Genomic DNA, 20,339 nt, shown 5'->3' on the forward strand with positions numbered 1-20,339 from the left:
AAACAAAAAAATAAATAAGTAAAATACTGAATAATGCATATAGAAGACAAATGGAGATGAAACTAGTTTGGTTGATTCCTGATGTGTTATCCTGAAAACTGAAAATAAATAGGATAATGATGAGAGAGCTGTGGTAATCTCAGATGTAATTTCTTGAAAAGAGGCAAATATCTGAAAGAAGAAATTTCTTAAAAACACAGCATGAACAAATTGATTCATTAAAAATAGATGTGTCAATCACTTCCTGTCAGAAGAGAACAGGGTTTAAGAATACAATTCCTTAACAAACAGTACCAAAAGAAAACCAAGGGAGTGCACAAGAGAGAGGTTACTTGCAAACCAGAATATCTATCTGGGAGATCCCAAAATTAGAAAATAGCAATGAAAGGAACCTCAAAATGCTGTCTAAGGCACTTCTCCATCAAAATATATGGTCCACTAAATCAAAATTGTTCCTGAGAGATAGGTTTTTAATCTCTTCTTAAAGTGTCCCAGAATCCTGAGGTCTAAGAAAAGCTGTCTTGAAAAATAAAGAGACAAAAATCCTATGCCATTTACAACACAGTCTGCTTAATAATATCCCAATCAATTACCAAAGCTATCACTAGAGTTAAGGCTTAAATTTGAGAAGGACTAAAGGAAACACACCAATTGTGCTTTTCACAATAACTTTTTGTAGTCTAATTTATTTTCATTTTTCTCTTTAATTCTTTAGATTAATTAATCCTCTAGATTAATTATTTAATCCTTAAAAAATTAAGTTGTAAGTACATACTTTTTTCTTAGAAGCAGCACATCAGAAATAATGTTTCTAATAAAGATATTAGCAAGCATGTTTTTAGTTTTTGTTTATATAGTTTCACAATTAATTTTGTAAAATATGTTGGCGCATGGGAATTTCACTCAATGATGATGATCTTTACTATAAGACCACTTAAATGCTGCTTGTTTATTGGGGATATTATAGACATGCCAGACACTTCTTTTCTATTTTTGCAACATTATTTATCCTTGTTGAGGTAGTTTCATTATTAAAAAATGGTATTTACATATCAGGATAATTATCTGAAGATTATATTTTTTATGTTTATTTCCAATCTGTCAAAACATTTTCCAATACCAAACCTGTGTTTTGATATAAAAATGGCAATTTCACATAATAAGCAAATTAGATTACTTGATATTACAGCATATCCTTTGAACTATTTAAATTGTGGGTTCAGCTCAAAAGTGTTCTTTTTTCTGTCCTGTGTTGTAAGATTTGCCATATCGCTTTCTTGCACTTCATTTTTTTTTCTAAACAAACCTATGAATCTGAAGATGCCACAGGATGAGTATTACCTGATCGAAGCACAAGGAAAAAGAAGGGTTACTGTTGTTTTCCATAGAAACTGTACTCCTCCAATTTAATCAAAATGTCAGCCTATTTTCTCTAGAAATTAATTTTGAGTCTCAAACAAACAAACCAAAGGAAAAATTTTTCAAGTCAAAATCTCTCAGATGTCTGACTCAAACACCGATTTTAAATTTTGTTGCTTACTTCTGATTTTAATCTTGCATCCCCCTTTGGCTTAAAAAACAAAAACAAAGGACAAAACACGTGTAGATTATTAGTAGGAAGGTGCCTTGGAGATGCATTTGTTTGCAATTTGCTGATGCCACTCAGCTTTATCATTACAGGAATTTTATAACAGAACATATTCTTGTTAAACAAATACTGGAACATTTGGTTGCTTGCCTTTAGAAGAAAGCATCAAACAGCCAACTCCTTGCCCCCATCTTCAAATCATGAATTTGTGGAGAAATTTACAATTTTCTTGAATTCAATGGAGGACAGGCTAATAATGAATGTTTGGGTTTTATATGAGTAAAGAACTTCACAGAATGTGAAAACTAGATTATGGCTTTTGAAAATGAAAAAAATCAAGTAATAAAACAATGGAGTCTAAAATAAAGCAGAATGAGAAGCAATTTATGAGAAAAGGACAGAGATATAATAAATAAAACCAGCTGGGTGACAAGCTAGAAGACTAATGAAGAAAACCCAGAAACTGAAAAAAGCAAAAGATAAAACACTGGAAATTCACAAGAAAATGATAAGACACTACAGATGAAAGGTGAGTGTACCTGGTGGGGAAGCTGAAAAAAACCCCATAACCATCTGCTGTACACATTCCAAAATCTTTGCTGGAGGAAGGTGTCCTGTTAATTTTGATATCTATATTTATCAATATAATTGACATAGCAAATCCTAAGGGAAGAACTGCCCTGCTGATGTGCAGGTTGCTTGTTGATATATTGCAGTTTTTTCTCTCAACATGTAAAGCTGGGAAACGGGTTCTGCAAAGTGCTCCTAACATGGAATGTCAGCAGAAAACCCTGCACTCCAGCTTCTTCTTTTTTTTTCTTTTTTTTTTTTCTTCCAATCTGCAGATATTAATGTTACAAAATGCCGCCTTCATCATTTCACTACCAAGCCAAGTAATAAAGTTTCACCTTTCTGCTGATTGGATCAATGCTACAGATCATCTGTGGAGAAAATAGGCTGCATGGAAGGAGAAGGAATCAGTCTCTGTGGCATCTGAAGCTTTTTCCCTTGTTCTGTTAGTGCAATACTAATGTTAGGATGAGAACACTGAAGAAGCTGAGAACACTGAGAACACTGAAGGACAACATGGAGATTATAAAAGGATAAATCCTCCTCATAGATCCTCTTCCCAGGGCACAGAGCAGCCATCTGGACAGTTGCTGTGCTGGTCTTTATTCAGAGAGGCTGTATGTACCTCAGGCTCTGAATAACCATGAGGGTCTACTGATTACAGAACATTTTCTGATATTAAATACTGTACTTAGAGTGACATAGCAATTAATAACAAACACAACAGAGAATATGGACTCCGTTGGGCATGGGAAGCCATGGCTTTCAAATCACTTGCTGATTCTGTAATAGCTGACTTGAAAGTCCAGCTGTGATATGCAACCATTGAGCATTATAGCCATTTGAAAGCTATTTCAACACACTGAACATGAAAAGTAAATGCTAATGAGCTATTTATCTCATCAATACATTTTGTTGTCCTTTATACTGACAACCATCACCAGGATTGCTATGGTATGCTTTTAGAATAGTAAGTACTGTTTTATTTGCTATGTGGGTCAGAGAGAAAGAGCCCCATAAATAAAAAGCTTGTACTTGACACAGAAGGGTGGTTAAGCATTGCAGTATCTCCTTTGCAGTGTGAAAGACAAAATGATTCAATTTTATTGGGGAAATAATTGAATTTGGTGGAAAGAATGATCTCCAGTTTCAAAATTATTTACTCTCACTTTTCCTAAACAATGCATTACTGTAGGAACTAAAAAGAAACTTGACCAAATTGCTTTTTCTTTCAGATAACCATAGGAAGCAAAACACAGTGATGTTTGGAATGATCAAGTCTAACTACATAGGAAAAAAAGAATGTTTTGAGTGGGTATTTTAAGTACCTTTGGATGACTGGTTTGATTACAGATGATTATTTAAACAACCTCAGACAGCTGGCTGAAAATAGTAGCATACTTACTGACTTCTGGAAACCTCAGCATCTGAGTCAGAAAGAGAATAGCCATGGGTGATGAGGTATGACAAAGAAAAACTATCTTTTTCACCCACCCTTCTCTCCTCGCTCTAGTGAGTAGGCTGGCTTCGGTGAATGATCTCTGTTCACACCACTGCAGTGAGGGGTGAATCTAGTGTGCACTTTGAATAACAGGAGATATTGAATGCTCCCCAGAAAAGCGCTGCCTTTACTTTAAGTTGATGGAAAACAATCACAAATAAGAGCTGAGAACAACTTCATTTTAGCATTAGCTAAATAATGAAAAATTGTCATTCTTTACTCAATGGTATGATGTTCCTGTAAATTTCTAAGGAAATGAGAAAGAAAGCATAGTAGGTAATCACTGAGTTTATGATTGCATTTGAAATATCAGTGACAAGTCCTTTATTTCTACAAAAAGCTGTTAAGATATTCCCTCAGTGCATTTTTGGATATTTTAAAATTGTGGGAGTAGTTACTCTTTACCATTATTTCAAATGTATTGTTCAGTATGTACAATTTTCATCTTATATCTATGGAAATAGAGTGTATTCTTATATCTTATATAAACTGCCTTCTGCTATTTTTTTTTTGTTTGCTGAAAGAGATATGTGTTCAGTTTTTAAGGCTAAATCAGGAAATCAAACCAATATTTTCCTTCATATATTAGCCTTATATTTATATTCATTATTAATAATATGTCTATTATACATATTTTCTTTTGGAATCATACTTTAAAATTGAGGTACTATAATTTACTATAATGCATAAAGTACTTTTGTGGATTTTCACTGAAAGAGATAAGGCTGGTAGTAATAATCAGATTTTTTGAAAGGCATTGTTAAGGCAGAAGTATCATTTCTCTTTATACAATTCAAAGTTTTCCACAGCTTTGTTTTGAGCAGTTGTGAACTTTCATTCTGAACTTTCAAACTTCAAGCTGGACACTTTCCAGTAACATTGATAACACTGAAGTTTTCCATGGACTGATTTTGGCTGTAATGGAGATCTTTTTCTTCTTGGCAGCCTGTATGGTGCTGTGTTTTTGAATCTGTGACTGAAGCAGGGGTGATAACAAACCAATTTTTGGGCTGTTGATGAGCAGTTCTTCCGCAGCATCAGGGCCTTTTTTCTGCTCTGTCTCCCTCAAAAGTTGTGCTCTGGGAGTGGGCAAGAAGCTAGCAGGGGACATGGTTAGGAGAGCTGACCCAAGCTGGCCAAAGGGATATGTGCCCCTCCGTTTGACATTGTGCTCATCTATAAAAGGAAAGCAGAGGAAGGGGGATCATTTGTGGTAATGGCTTTCATTTTCACATGTAAACCTTCTACATGCTGGGTTTTTCCTGAATTACCTGGACATCTGCCTGCCAAAGACAAGAAAAATCATTAATTTTCTTTGTTTGTGCACACATTTTATTTCCCTTATTGAGCTGCCTTTATCTCAACCCATTAGTTTTTCTGATTTTTGCTTTTCCAAAACTTTAGTCAGCTGGGAGGGGAGAGGGTAGGGGGTTGGAGTCTTATGACCAGTGTCAGTGTCACAAATGCCATTAGTCTGATAATGCAGGAAAGGAAAAAACAAGGCTGCCCATTTGGTCAGCCAGATTTTCAGAGAAGTGAGATCAGTTGGGAGCGCCAGAAAAAGTGAATAAGGCTGTATTTGAACCACATATACAAAAAAGGGAGATTAAAGAGTCTTTTATTTTCTGTTTGTGTCTGATGTTAGTGATTAGTATTAGGTAAGCATGGTGGAGGTTGGGGAGCAGGGTGGGCGTGCTGGTACCTTAGGGAAGCCAGGGCTTGAGGATGAGACAGTGGAGAGAACAGCCACTTTTTTTAAGCTTTCCTGTGAATATCTCAGGATCAACATCATCAGCAACAGAGAATGCTGCAAGGAAGAGGCAGCAGGTGAAGGTCTGGGCTACACTCACTGCTAGAAGAACTAGCTCCCAACCTCTTTAGAAGAGGCAAAACAAGCACTGTCTGCAGAGGTAGTTATTTACTGGGTTAATACTGACCTTACTCTAGATAAATTTAGTTTTTCCTATTTATGAAAATGATTTTTTCTTTCATTCCTCTCCCTCAATACTGAGAAATGTTTTATCAGAATAAAGCTATGCAAATGTACTAGTGCTACCAGGTAGATTTTGTTGGTGTGGGCTTGTGTTTTGGGTTTTTTTTTTTTTTGTTTTTTTTTGTTTTTTTGTTTGTTTTTTGTTTTTATTACAGCTATCCTGCTTTGCAGAGATGCATATTGAAAACAGAGAGAAGGAAATACAATGATGAAAAAAGTAAGCCATTATCCAAAGCTCAAACAAAGGAAATGTTCTAAACTATGAAAAATTCAAAAGTACCATTTTTCTTAGTTAGGCAAATTGAGACCTAAATAAGTCTTGCATAAAGCACAGACAAACAAATGTCTGGACCAAGCTATGGAGTGCTCCACCACAGTAATTTTTAAAATGGAGTAAATTCCTGAGAGCTTGGGTTTCATCCCTACAAGTTTTGATAGTACTATAATTTTTTTTCCAAAGTATTTTTATTGTACAAATTAATGTAATTTTAGATGTATTTTTTTAAAGCAAATGAAATGTGCAATATTCAAAAAGGGCAATGATTAAAATTTCCAGCAAGATGTGGGGACGAACTCAGGGAAAAGAAAGAAAAAAACCCCAATGTTAGAGGTATGTAGACAATGTCTTGCAAGAGTGATATGCATTGAATTTACTAGATTTCAGTTAAACCTTTGTGGATATTATTTCTGGTTTCTCCTTTTTATTCTATTCCCTTGGTAATACATTTCACAGTAGGCAGACATTCATACTCACAGTGCATTGGAATAAGCTTTTAGCCTGCCTTCCAAAATACTTACTCTCCTGTACTTTTCAGGTAGTATGTGTCATTTTTAATTTTTATAAAGTCTAGAAAAGCTATTAGTAGATCCAAATGTGGCTTGGCATTCAATAAATTTAAGTCTTATGAAAATTCAAGCCTGCACTACAGTGAATGTCATTTCTGTATGCAGAGAATATTCTTGCCAGATACACAGCAAAGATCTATACAAAAAATTGTCTAATTTAGCTGCTTCGTGCACAGATCATAGGTGGTTGGCTCTAGCACACTCATTAGTATCCAATTTAAGGTCTCCCCATGCATTTCAAACCTGGATGGATCTAAAACCATTGTGGCCAGATTGGGCACACATGAGTTCTTTCTTTATAGTCAGAAAGCTCTTAACAAAGAGTCCAACACAGTGTATGTTTCCTTTCATTGTTACCTCCTTTATCAGAAAGATAAAGGAATCCTCTTGATTATCAACATCCAGCAAGAGGCCAATGGTCCCCTGGAAGGACCTACTGCCTTAATTCCTGCCCAGTACTTTATGATTATCTTTAGTCCTCACTGAATTTGAACTCAATGAGTTAAATCTGTTTCTCTGGTCTATCAAGAATGCTGTGAATTCTAACCTTATCCTCCAAAGTGCTTCCAAACATTTGCATCAGACTTTATACTGAAACATTTTATTCCATAATGAAAAGCATTAATGGAAATATTTTCCATTATCTTGTCCACTACAGACCACTGCAAAACTCCCATAATGTGGCCTGAGGCTAAGTTATGAATCAGGAAAGTCACTGTCAAAAATTAGTGAGCAGTCCTAATAAATTCTACTTTCATTTGACCATGTGTCACCTTGTTATTCTTTTCAATCAAAATTCTCATCTTTCAAAATGGATTCAGCAGTTACAGTAACTCTTTAATCCAAGTAACTTCACAGAAAAAAATACTTTCAAGTAATTTTTCCATCAAACTTTTTTTTTCTCAAAATTGCAACAGGATATATTAATTATTTCACTGTTTTTAAGATTTAGAAGTGACCCAAACTATCAGACTTGTGCCTTAAGGACGTACTGTATCCTTTGTTTAACTACATGAATTTTCATTGATTTGAGACAGGCAGACAGACAGTGTAAATTTATTTCCAGGTACTTGAAACTATAACCTACTGAATTTCTGTCATAGAAACAGCCTTCACTGACACATCTAACCTGTTACTTGGCAACCTTGACACATTAGGTATTAGCTGCCATTGATGTCACTTTCTCACCTTAAAAAAAAAAAAAAAAAAAAAAAAGAAGAAGGACTGAATCTTTAAACAGAAAAACCAAAGCTGAGGTCTGTCTTTCCAAACCAGTGAAACATTTTCTATTTTGACAGCTCATTCTGTCAAAGTCTATACTATTAACAATTATTCAAAACAGATAATACACCTCTAGTATCAATAACTAATTATCCAGCAGCAGACCCAGCAGAGCTCTATATTTCATATTGCTATTAACGCCCAGGAACAATTTTTACTGTTGTCTTTTTTTGTGCCTTCCTTTTCTTTCGAAGGACAAAAGAAACAGAGGAATCTCCAAAGGCTGGCTATCGTATTGATATAAAGAGGAGACCATATATTCAAATTCAAATAAGTATCATAGCATGTAGAAGACAGGACTATACTATTTATGCAATAAGGCTGAATTCTTAATGAGGCTAATCAGTATTTTGTACCTAACAACTCCAACATATGCTGCAGCTCCAATTTATGTCACCTATTGTCAGGCAATGTACAGCTTCTTCTATTCAATCCAAGGACCTCAAAGGTAGGTTTTATTTTCTTTTTTGTGGTACTAGAGTCATTAGGAAACCTGTCATTCAAATTTCAGGAGCTGGACTGCAGTAAAGTATTTATAATCTAAATGTTTGATTTTCCTTATCAAGCCACTAATGATGCCTTGACTTGATGTATATCACAGTGCCCAGATGAAGATGGTGGGATGGAGCAAACCCATGATTATTGCTGCTTTCCTCACCTCCTCAGTTGTTCAGCTGGATGACCTGCTCTAGCTTAGGCAGTTCCACTGGCATTTATGGCAGTTTTATAAATCTCCCTGATGCTTATAATTGAATTGTGATATGGCAATTGCTCCTGAGATGAGAGGTACAAGAGCAGGAGGGAATATACTAAAAGGTATAAGAAGCTGATATGATGCAAATTTTCAACTAAGAGTGGTATGGTGTGTAGAAAACAGATTACAGAGGTAAGGCATTGAAGAAATGTAATGACAGAAAAAAATGTGAGAACCTACCTTGAAACAATCAAAATGAAAGTTTTTACGTACTAAATCAACCCAATTGGACCCATAAGAGGATACTGCCACAGACAGTGAGAACAAAGTTTTATAATTTGTGCATAGTCAAAGAAGAAATGAAAATCTGAATACATTGGAAATGATTAAACAGAAAGATCAAGAGCTAGCACAAGTACAAAATGTTTCACAGCAAGAAGTCAAGACCAGTTAGGAGTATTATGTTCAAATTATACCAGAAAGTATTTTTTTGTCTATAGGAAAGATCCTCAGTCCTTTTACTTTTTTATCTGCTGACCCAAATCAGAAAACTGATTTACTTTTATCTAACATCCACTGTATCATTGAAAAAGTAGGTGCAAAATCTACCACTATAAAAGCTTTGGTGAATGAAGAAATGCTTGATACAGTAATGTTGCCAGTGTTGAGGGATGGCCTAATATTGCTTCTGTATGTGATATGGAAGCACAAAGCAATGCTGAATGAGTAACTGGCTACTGGAATAATTGTGAGGTGTCAAAATCAAGGATAGATATCTACAGATTTAATGAAGGACTGACTGAACAATATTTGGACCAGAGGATCAGGTGTGCTCTAAAGAAAAAGAAGAATAATTGTCCCAGATGAATTGAGAGGTCATCTAATGCCAGCTGTGAAGAATACTGCCAACAAAATGAATATTGATCTTGTAATTATGTCAAGAGGAATGACATCAGAACTCTCTACGTAGAAGAGAAAATGCCCTTTAAAGACTGGTTAAAATCTTCATACTCAGAATGGCTGTTGGCAGGGAACATGCTCCTGTTCCTACAGAAAAAAATATGGACTAGAGAAAAACTACCCTGTCATTTTGAGACTATCAGATCAGAGAAATCCAGAACTTGCAGCTAATGTTTTTAAGAAATATTGTGTTTTGGTTTCCATGGACAGAACACACATTGCCACGAAATCTGAAAATAAGGAAAACACTGAAAGTGAATAGATTGAACACAGTGAAGAGAATGACATTAATGTTAGAATGTAAAAACTGAGAATGTAAAAACTAGTATTAGTGTAGCATGTGAGAAGAGTACAGATTAACTTCAGGCAAACTGTTAGAGAAAATATTTTTATTCTAATTATAGATTTGAAATAATAACATTTCTATGTATAAAATTCATTTGAGGGTCAATTTAAAATCCATATGCTCCTCCTTTCTGGTTGGCATGGTGCACTTACATTTCAATGGTGTGATTGATAGATTTAGATCTTGCCTACCTCTGTCACATATCCACTGTTCTGGAGCATCTGTGGCACTGTGGCTTGTGCTGATATAATGCTGAACTGAATCACTATAACGAACTGGCTTATGAGACCAACAAAAGGAAGACCAAAAGGCTTTGATGTTGAATTTGCAATCAACTGAATCATCATAGTTGAGAGACCCTTGGGGCATAATGGAGAAATTGATATCTTGAATTAAAAGAAAGGAATCCATGAACCCATTTAACTAATAGAGTAGGATTGCATATACATGCTGCCACTCGGTACTACTTTCTTGCTTTTATCTTTTACTTTTCATATCATTTTTATAATATTCTAACTGCAGTTTCAAGTAACACATGAAAACACTGATTATTTTATTTATGTCATGAACTATTTCCACCATATATCTCTTATCAAATGCAACACCTGTATTTAGAGACCATTCTTTCCAATTCACAGTTCACTGATCATCATCATTCAACCTAGAATGCAAGAGTGGCACTGTTGCATTACTGGAGTTACACTGCATGAGAACAGAGCAGTGGAAGAGGCACCAGACCCAAAGTAAATAATGGAAAGACTTTAGATAGGTGAAACAGTGAAATGCTTTACAGACTCAGTGTATTCAACCCATCTTATAAAATAGTTTAATTACGATTTTTGCTTTCTTTTCAGAATATTATCAATATTCCAACTGCTTTTTCTTTGTCCTGAGAAACAGTGGGAGTTTTTACCAGCCTCATCCCAGTACAGATCTGACATCACTAAGCTTCAATAAAGACAATCTGTCAGGTCCTGCAGCACTGTACCACAACTTTTGCATTGGTGAGTCAGATCTTGTTAGCTATAGTCCCACAGACAAACTACTCACAAAGCAGGATCAGCCATTTCTTAACCAACCACTGAGTTTAGGGGTTGTGATTGTAAGGGTGAACAGGTTTTGATTAATTTTCTTGTAAATAAGAACTAATGGTGTGGAATGCAAACTTAATTATAGATTAAGTTAAAGAGCTGATAGGATAGTTTTAGTCTTTGTTCTACTAATGATCAGAGTAATCTATCTGACCACTGGTATTTATTTTTATACAATATTTATGTGAATTCCATTGTGAGCAGATAAAAGTCAATATCTTCTAAGTTATTTTTAATTTAGATTTGTGATTTATCTTATTTTATGGACTGAAATTTTTTTAGAAAAATTGGATGATGGAACTATTTTACCCTTAGAAATGTTGCTTCCTTAAGACACCTTAACCAATTTTAATATAAATCAATATTATAATTTTTAAATCCCTAGTTTGCTATAAAATTTTCTTCGACCAGACAAATCACAGCTATGATATTTTTTGCACACACTTTTTTTTTTCATAAAAGCATTCACAGGAAAATAAAATTAATCCAAGTTCTTCCAAAGCATACCATCTGTTGAAGTTTTACACTAACATGATAGAAAGAGTTCACTGCAATACCTGGTTTTATTGGAAAGATTTATTTCCCTCCTAGGCAAACTAGTTCATGAATGAACTAAGATATATTTTTTGGCAAAAATGATCACAGTTATTGTTTGTTCTGAAAACCTTTGAATTCAGGTTCATGCTCTAGAACTCTGGATATTTTAAACTGATTCACATATCATTTTTGAAGCTAAAAAATTAAAATAGTCATCTTCCTTCAATAGTCTTTCAATAACTTGCTTGTATTAGAGTCCCTGAGAGGAATAACACTACGTATACTTTTTGTTATCTTCTCATCTAACCATTTTCAAATCAATTTTTTTAAAGTCATTAATATGAGAAAGAAAAAAAAATGTTTTGGATCTGATCCAACTCTAAGGAAAGTATTTTTCAATTCATACTAAATGGATCAGCTACTATACGGTGCAATTAATGCAACAGTTCCATGAAAGCCACAGGTGAGAGAAGACAAGGAATTCAAGCTTTTAGGACAGATAGATTTCAGTGTAAAGCTTTGACATTATCAGTTGCTAAAAATCAATTATTACGTATTAATTAATGTGGCCATCCAAATAATAAACTCTTTAGAAAACCAGTTAACTGAAACACTCACCATGGAAAACCTTATTGTTTCCTCCTTCAAAGGAGTGGTTTAGGATTACAATAGGGTGACCTGGAGAAAGAGAATGTAGGGGGATTATGAAACAAAATTCAGTAGAATAAGATTTTTGGCATTAAGAATGTGGATTGAGATAAAAATCTTCTCAACATTGTGATGATCACACTTGACAGATTCAGAAACAGACTCATAACATTTCTAGCCAACAAGAGCCAGGTTAAAAATAGAAAAAGATGTCTCTTTTTCAACAGATTTTTGCTACAGCATGCTCTGGATTTAGAGGGTCTCAGGGAAGCTACAGAAAAGATTGAAAGGATAAACCGTGGGTTGGTGAAGAGACCTACCATACTTGAGCTGAGGAATTCTTTCACATGAAAATAGTTCAAACTTGAGAGGATATTACAGGGCATGGTTATATAACTTTGTCCTGTTCCTAGTCTTCCTGTCTATGCATTTACTTTGGTTCACTGCTGGAAAAATATTGTTAGGTTAGATTGACTCTAGCTCTTGGCCAGTGAAACCATTCACATACTCTTGAAGCCTACCAAAACTGTTGACTTTGAAGGACTGTGGATCATGTGGATCAAATGCTGCAGTGAAAAAAGGAAGTACAGATGCTGCAGTCAATGGGCATCCTTAAGTTTGTGCTCAATTATACACCTAAGTATAACTGAGCACAAGCTCTCCTCATGCTCTTTATGAAGGAGTAGAACTGCTCTTAAGACAGACAGAGTTTTCTGTAGGGATTCTGTAAATTGTGATGTGATAAGGACTATGAAATGAACCCAATTTTTCACTGGAATATGAACAATGACTAGACTTAGAATAAATCAGAACTGTCATCTCTTCTGCTACATTTCTCACGGTGCAATCAGTATACTCTGGCATATTTGTCAGTTATTTCAAGAAACACATGGTTTCACACAATTTTCCGTTGTACCTGACAATACTTATCATATCACAGCTAAAAACAAGGCCAGCATCTCACTGCTTAAAGAACAAAAGATAATCAAAAAAGCAAAGGAGCAGTCTTCCAGGTTATGAAAAACACCAGAATTCTACTATGCCTGCAGTGAACTGAATGAAAGGGCAGAAATTTTATTTTCCAAAGACTTATCCTTCCTGCCCAGTCCTACTGATTCATGAAACCACACTGGCAGCTGGGATAATGTCACTTAAACCCTAACATTAGTTTCATACTTGAAAGATGTACTGAAGTGCTTTTCTGGACCTGGGCCAGATGCTCAGCATCTTCCAGGATAAAGTTCATATTTATGAGTGCTTCATAAGTGAGGAAAATCATAAAATTGAATGGCTTTGTTGTCATAAAAAGGGAAATATAAAGCCCTTAATGCAAAGTAACCATGTGTTAAGTACTCATAGAACATTTTTTCCTTTGTTAATTAAGCAAAAATTTCATATGGGTGGGGCATTTCCTGGCAGCTGATGTTGAGGCGAGAGCCGTGAGTTTTAATTGCCACTTAAATCTAGTGCATTTCATTGAACAAACAGGTGGAGCATATCCACTTTGAATGTATGCAAACAGCTTGCCCTATCATAGAGAGGAGAATGAGTTTTCTGATTGATTAGTTCCTTTTTATTCTAAGCAGGTTGTGGCCAATTGCAGTAACTGCAGATTTTCTGCATTGAATGTTAACGCAGTTTGCATAGAAAACTAATTCAAAGAGAACACTTAGAGGTTTAAAATCTGTACTAAAGTGAAAGAAAAAGCAACCAAGCAAGCATATTTCATTTATAGCTCCTAGAAATGGGAGTTATTAATTGAATTATGTGGCTGAAAAGGAAAAGAATCTATTTAAATGTGATAAGTTTCACTAGCTCTGAACATGCAGCTATTTCTAGGCTGACACTCTGTAGGATGTAAGATTTAGTTAGGAACCAGATATTAAAGTACATTAAACCAGTTACCAAGTTACATTCTGTGAACTGGAAAACAACTCAGTGGTTTGTATTTTTTTTTAACATAGAGAAAAAGGGAAAATTCATTTGTGAAATGTGTTCCATTTTATTCTAATATTAAGAGGTTAGCATTTAAGAAAGATTTCTTTTCTCTGAAAGAATATTTTCCTTTTTCAGCTGCCAAGACCAAGGTAACTCATATAAACATCTCTCAGAGACAACACATTAATTTGTTGTATTTTCAGAGGTTTAGCTAAGGTGGTAGTTGATGATATGTAACCTATGTCCTCTATTTACATGCATAATCGCAAGGTTGAAGAACACTTCACAGCTAAGTAGCTGTACAGTGGATCTAAGTCATCATCATTTTAGGATTAGTTTATACTTTTGATGTTCAGTAATTGAAGCCCTTGATTCCAGCATCAGTGTGTTAACATATGAAAAGATGGAATCTGACTCTCAGCTTGATGTTGTACTTGTGACATTCATTACTTTATTCACCTGAACCAGATGCAAATTTGCAGATTAGCCTGCAAAGGACTGTGTCTTATCTTTATGTCTAAGGTTTAAAAAAAAAGCAAAAATTTTTACTACTGTTTACATTTTTTCTGCATACTTTTTCTATATTCTGTATTTCTTCAAGAATAATTTAGAGCTAAAATAGGAGGATGAAATATCTCTTTGTATTACACTAGAATATTCAAAGGATGCTATTTATTGAGAGGAAAGTTACATGACCTTCTGGTCATTTTGGTTAAATTTACACTGGGCTTATTTTGAAGACAATGTTAACCATAAAAACTGATGTTAACCATAATCAATTTTAAGCATAAGAACTATGAACTAATGCCTAAAGCACAGAGGAAAGGAAATAGGAGGAGCAAAGGATTTTTGGTTTGAAAGCAGGCCAAAGTAATGAAAATTCATGTGCTGCAACCTAGGGGCCAAGGTAAGAGCATGGTTAGAGGTCAGATAGATGGTCAGCTAAATGGAGAATCAGAGCAATGAGTAGCTCCTGAGAGATTAGGAAAAAGGAAGAAAGGGGATGTAAATGGATTTTGAGTACAAATTATTCCAGGAAAGGCGAGAGCTCCAATGATATGGGAAACAAGTATCAGTGAAGGAAGGGCTGTTCTCCATGAAGTCTGTAGCTTGCAAAAGATCCTTGCCAAGACATCAACTTAGAAAGTTTGGTTTGGAATGGACTTGATTTTTATGTGTAAAAACCAAAAGACAAAACCAGATTCTTTACAGACAGTAGAGGTGCTTTTATATGGGTAACACACACATGCCAAAAAGATGCATGCTGATCTAATATATTTATTTCAGGTAACATGTGGCAATCAGCTGTAATAAGCACAGCATAACTCAATACATCCTCAATACAGAAAAAGTATTCTGACTTACATTTTCTTTAAATCAAACCACACTTTGTAGCTGTGGGCTAGAAAATAGAGTAATAATAGAATTACAGCAGTATTTTAGAAAGGTGGTCACAGAGACAGTCTGGAATTGCCAGTAGAAAACATATCCTTATTTAGTACTCTGTCTCTGAGATAAGTTATAAAATTACCTTTCTTTCATTATATGTCCTTCTTAAAGAGTCATTTAAATTAAAATCATACATTTTAATAGGACTTTTTTCTCAGTAAGACCTTTTTCTTCAGAGCCCATATTTGAAGGTAGCTGTGGCAGTTTTCAGTGAGAACAGATAAAAACAAATAAAGAGGAACTACTCTTAGGACAGTGATTGAAGCACTTTAAAAAAAGAAAGAAAGAGATAAACACAGCAGCATAATAATTTTATACAGAAAGTTAAAATATTAGAAAAAGTTTCATCAGTTGTAAGCTTGAAAAAATATCTTACATTTTTCACTTTAGAGCATCTGCACTCATTAAGGTAGTGAATTTTTCATTAAGAAAATAAATATTGAGGTCTTTGAAATTATTACTACTCCTTGGGACATAAATATCTTCTTCAGGAGACTGAATATTTACTCTGTTATTTATTGAAACATAAAGGAGTCAATTGGGCCTTTGCTTTTGAGGCATTAATTTTAGCTTAAAATAGTGAAATTGTAAAATATGATATAGGTTTTTAGTCCTTGTGCTCTGTGTGGATGCAGAACACAAGAAACAATTTGAAATTTACCAGAAATGGTATTATAAATAATGAGCTTTATTGAAGCTCACATACTGGTGTTATGATGGTTTTGCTGATATCATATTTGAAGAATGGTTTCCACAGAATGAGACTGGGATAAAGACACCACCATGGTGTCTATCAAGACCATTTGCCAAAAATTTGTGAAGGCTAAAACTCAGCTATTTAAAAGAACATCCCTTATATAATGAGAAGCTGAATTATCTCATTTCATTGCACCAATGGACTATGCCTGATAAGTCAGTCCTTCCAAAGCTTCAAAGGAAGTGGTGACAATAACTGAGTAGAAAAATTATCAATGGAAATATGGGACAGATAAATCCATTTCTGCAAGGAGTGTTTCACAGTAAAAGTTTTATGCATCTTTCTTCCTTTAAGAGACTTAGGTGTTGGCTTAGGTTAGCAATCTAAGAATTAAATGTTTCATCTAAGAAACTGTTTGTCCAGAACATGAGAGAAAAATGAACTGGTGAGAAACATTACACTGCCTGTGCAGTTTCCACTGGGATGAAATGATCTGGCTAATCAGTTGAGATGAAAAGGCTTTTTAAAATTTCATTTAAAATCAATATCTAACAAGATTTCAAAGTTGATGACTTGATCAAATATTCATCTCTGGATGTGTTCAAGGCCAGGCTGGATGTAGCTCTGAACCATCTCTTCTTGTGAAAGGTGTGCCTGCCCACGGGGGAAAGCTGGAGCTGGGTGATTTTAAAGGTTTCTTCCAACCCAAACCGTTCAATGATCCAATGTGTTATTTCAAGTCAATCTCACTACAGTTTTCACCCTTTGTACTTTAAAGTCTTATCTTAGTCACATATTTAAAGAAAGGCTATAAAGAATTCTGAATGCAAAATGAGGGTGACAGACCTGTACTCCGAAAATTTCTCTCCCTCTTTGCTGGCTCACACAAGTGGCTTGTCGCTTCATTTAAAGTTGCCCCTGTGCCTAAATGAAATTGGATTCAGAATTTAAGTTCTGAAATTTAAATGTTATTTATTCAGTATTAAAGTACTTTTCATCAAGAATAGCTGTTTTTTTCTTCTGGCAATGGAGTTTTTAATGTTTTTTGCTTTATTTCATTACTGGTGGCACGGAATTCTTGTCACAGGCAAAATATAAGTTGTGCTCGACCTTCCTTTAATGCTTAAAGTTCTAGTCTTTAGCAGGTTTCAAGAATCTGTCTCTTTCTGTGGCATTAATATGTAATACTTTCATCCAAATTTTATCTTTCTTTAAAACATGCCCTTATACTTCTCATTACAAGAGAAGTTTTACTTGCTCTTTACAAGAGCACTAGGTACTTGCAGGTCTACTTAACTTTTCATATTTTGGACACTTCTCAGGATGGCTTATCTCTATTAAATACATAGGAATTAGCTTCAGAAAACATCCTTAGCTTTTTGATGGTTAACCTTTTCTAACCTTTCCTTCTGGAAAGCTCAAGGTTGTTTTTTTTTTTTTTGGGTTGGGTTTTTTTTCCTTTTTATCTCTCTTTTTCCAATTATCTATGCACTTTTTGCTCTACAAGCTCTTTTTTTACAGTGTTCTAGATAATTGATTGACCTGAAAGGAATTGAGGAGTTTTATTTCCTGGTGCTTTCCTGCCAGATATTTGGCATATGTTACCTTTTGCTTTTGCAGCACTGCATTTAACAGATGTCTAAAGAGATATAACCAAGTGCTAGGAGACAAAGAGCAATAAGATTCTCAAGAATACTTTTACTTCTAATGATATTGCCATGGAGTTGTGTGCATATTACTTTTAATGATAAGTATTTTGAGAGCAGTTTTTATTATATCTTTTTTTTTTTTAAAAACATTAACTTTCAATTTATATATGGAGAACTCTTGAAATAATCTAGGTCTTTCAGTAATGGAGGTCTTCTAGGAGATTAAAACTATAGTATTTGTTAAGGAATAAGATAGGGACACATTTGAACCACAATATTAATATATATGTATCTAAATGTTGATTTAATGACATTTTCCAGGGCATATTTAGTTATAGCACTAGAAAATTTTAGGAATATAAAGTACTTTTAACCCTATTATTTTTATTACTTTTTATTGTTATAGTTTCAAGCATCTTGTTCTGATTATGCTTATTCTTACTATTACAACAAACATATGCCTCAAAAATCACTTTAATAAGACAAAATACCTATGATATAATTAAAAATCTGTCAAAACAAGAAAAAAGTCGTTAAATTTGATATCTCATTTCTGAGATTCTGTAAAATAATTTCCTTTTACTGCTTGCTAGTTTTCAGCTCTGCGTTTTTTGAAATTAAAATAAAGTGATTTACAGAAAATTTAATGCTTATAAATATAGTAAATATTATCTACATTATCAGTAGTCTGCAGCATCACCTATTTGTTTGTTGGGTTGGTAAACTGTGATATGTAAGAATGAAAACAGAATCCTAATGCAATTAAAAAGCAATTATTTTCTGTGGACTTTCACCTAATATATTTTTACTTTGACTACAGAGTTTTACTTTGTAAGATTTCAGTTAAATTTATTCAATTATTGTAGGGCAAAGAAAGGAAAGCTTTAATTCAGCTAAGAAATTCTAGGAATTTCTCTGAGCAGAGAAGAATTTTTTTAAGAGAAAGATATCAGATGTTTGAAAGGATTTGGTCAGGAATACGTTACGCGTTATAGTGGAAAGGAAATGGTAAGATAGAAGCGAGAACTGACATGAGGGTAGTGGATATTAATTCAGCTGGGAGATGGTATCATGCAATAGAGTTCTTGATGGATCCATGGGGAGGGAAAGCATAAAGACTGAAATGTTCCACAGACACTGACAGTGAATTAAGAGCTGCTCCCAAATAACAAGAGCGTGGGCTGAACAGCCTGGGGAAGCCCTGGCATGAGTTGTTTTGCTTACATGTTGCATCAAAAAAGGAAATAGAAAAACAGTTTGATGAGAAATAGAGAGCAAGAAGAAATTACTCTGTATGAACAAGGAAGGAGGAGTCTGTCAGAGGAGCAGCGGTAAGCAAAGGTGATCAAGCAAAAAGGTGAAGGGGGTGAGAGAATTAATAGGGACTGAGTGAATTGGACATGAAATGAGTAGCCTGAAGAAATGAATACTGTATGTAATACACACTCATTTTAGGTGAGATTATAATAAATAAGGTGTAGGTTACTAAGGGGATTTAGTGTAGTTTCTGGCAGACTACTAAATCAAAGTAAAATAGGAATCATTTGGGAAAAAAAGAGCAGACTGTTCTCAGTGCTGGAAGCTTCAACATCAGGGAGCTGAAGAGTGAGCTTAGGATGGGGATCAGGGTGGGGTGAAAGAGTAAGCTTGACTGCAGGGGATGTAGAGGGTGCTGTGTTTCATGAAAGCATTCATCAGAGTTAGTGCTTTTGAAACATTGCAGCTGTAGAATAAAAGCCATCAGAAAAAAATGTATTTACAGTATATTTTTAAGATAAGCTTTGGTAATAGATATTAAATTAGGAGGTGATCAAGATGGAGGAAAAAACCCCTACACAAATAACGCCCCCCCCCTACATCAACCTGTCTGGAAAACTGCAGCTCTGTGTAAAGTTTCTTGAGTTTGATTTTCTATCAAGCATTCTATTGCATGATACCATCTTATAGCTCACCAATGAATTCCAGAGCTTCCTAGCTTTGAAACAATATTCTGAAAGCACTTCTAATATTATGTTAAAATGTTTTTATATGAGCAGCATTTAAAGCAGATATATGTCTCTAACACTAATAGTAGCCAGAATTGACTAGGCTTTGTTCTGTTATCGAGGAAGATGTAATCTTCTGATAGAGCACTCATAATTCGGGGCTTTAGTCCTGTGAAAAGCTCCTCTGGGATTTTTCTAGTTTAAGGACTTAGGGGTCTACTGCTTCCTACAATTGTTAAAGAGGATAAGATATATAGTTAGAGATCACCTTCCTAACAGTCAGCACCAGTCTAAGCCTCTAATAGAGCTATTCTGAAGCAGCAACTTCAGAAACAGTTGGGTCAGCATGGTTCCTTGGGGAATCACATAGATTTCTGGATGCCCAAAAGAAAAATTGCCAGTGATAGAAGCTGGCAGTGCTTAGCAGAGCTAAGCTGTGAAACAATTCAGCTGTACTCAGCCACAGTAATGCAGTAAGACTGGCTGACTTTTTCAATTCTCCTAACTACGTTAGTTTTGTCTCTTGAAACCAGAAATTAATTTTCATACTGAAATAAGTTAAATGT

This window comes from Zonotrichia albicollis, chromosome 5, assembly GCF_047830755.1.
Source record: "Zonotrichia albicollis isolate bZonAlb1 chromosome 5, bZonAlb1.hap1, whole genome shotgun sequence".
NCBI classification, from domain to species: domain Eukaryota; kingdom Metazoa; phylum Chordata; class Aves; order Passeriformes; family Passerellidae; genus Zonotrichia; species Zonotrichia albicollis.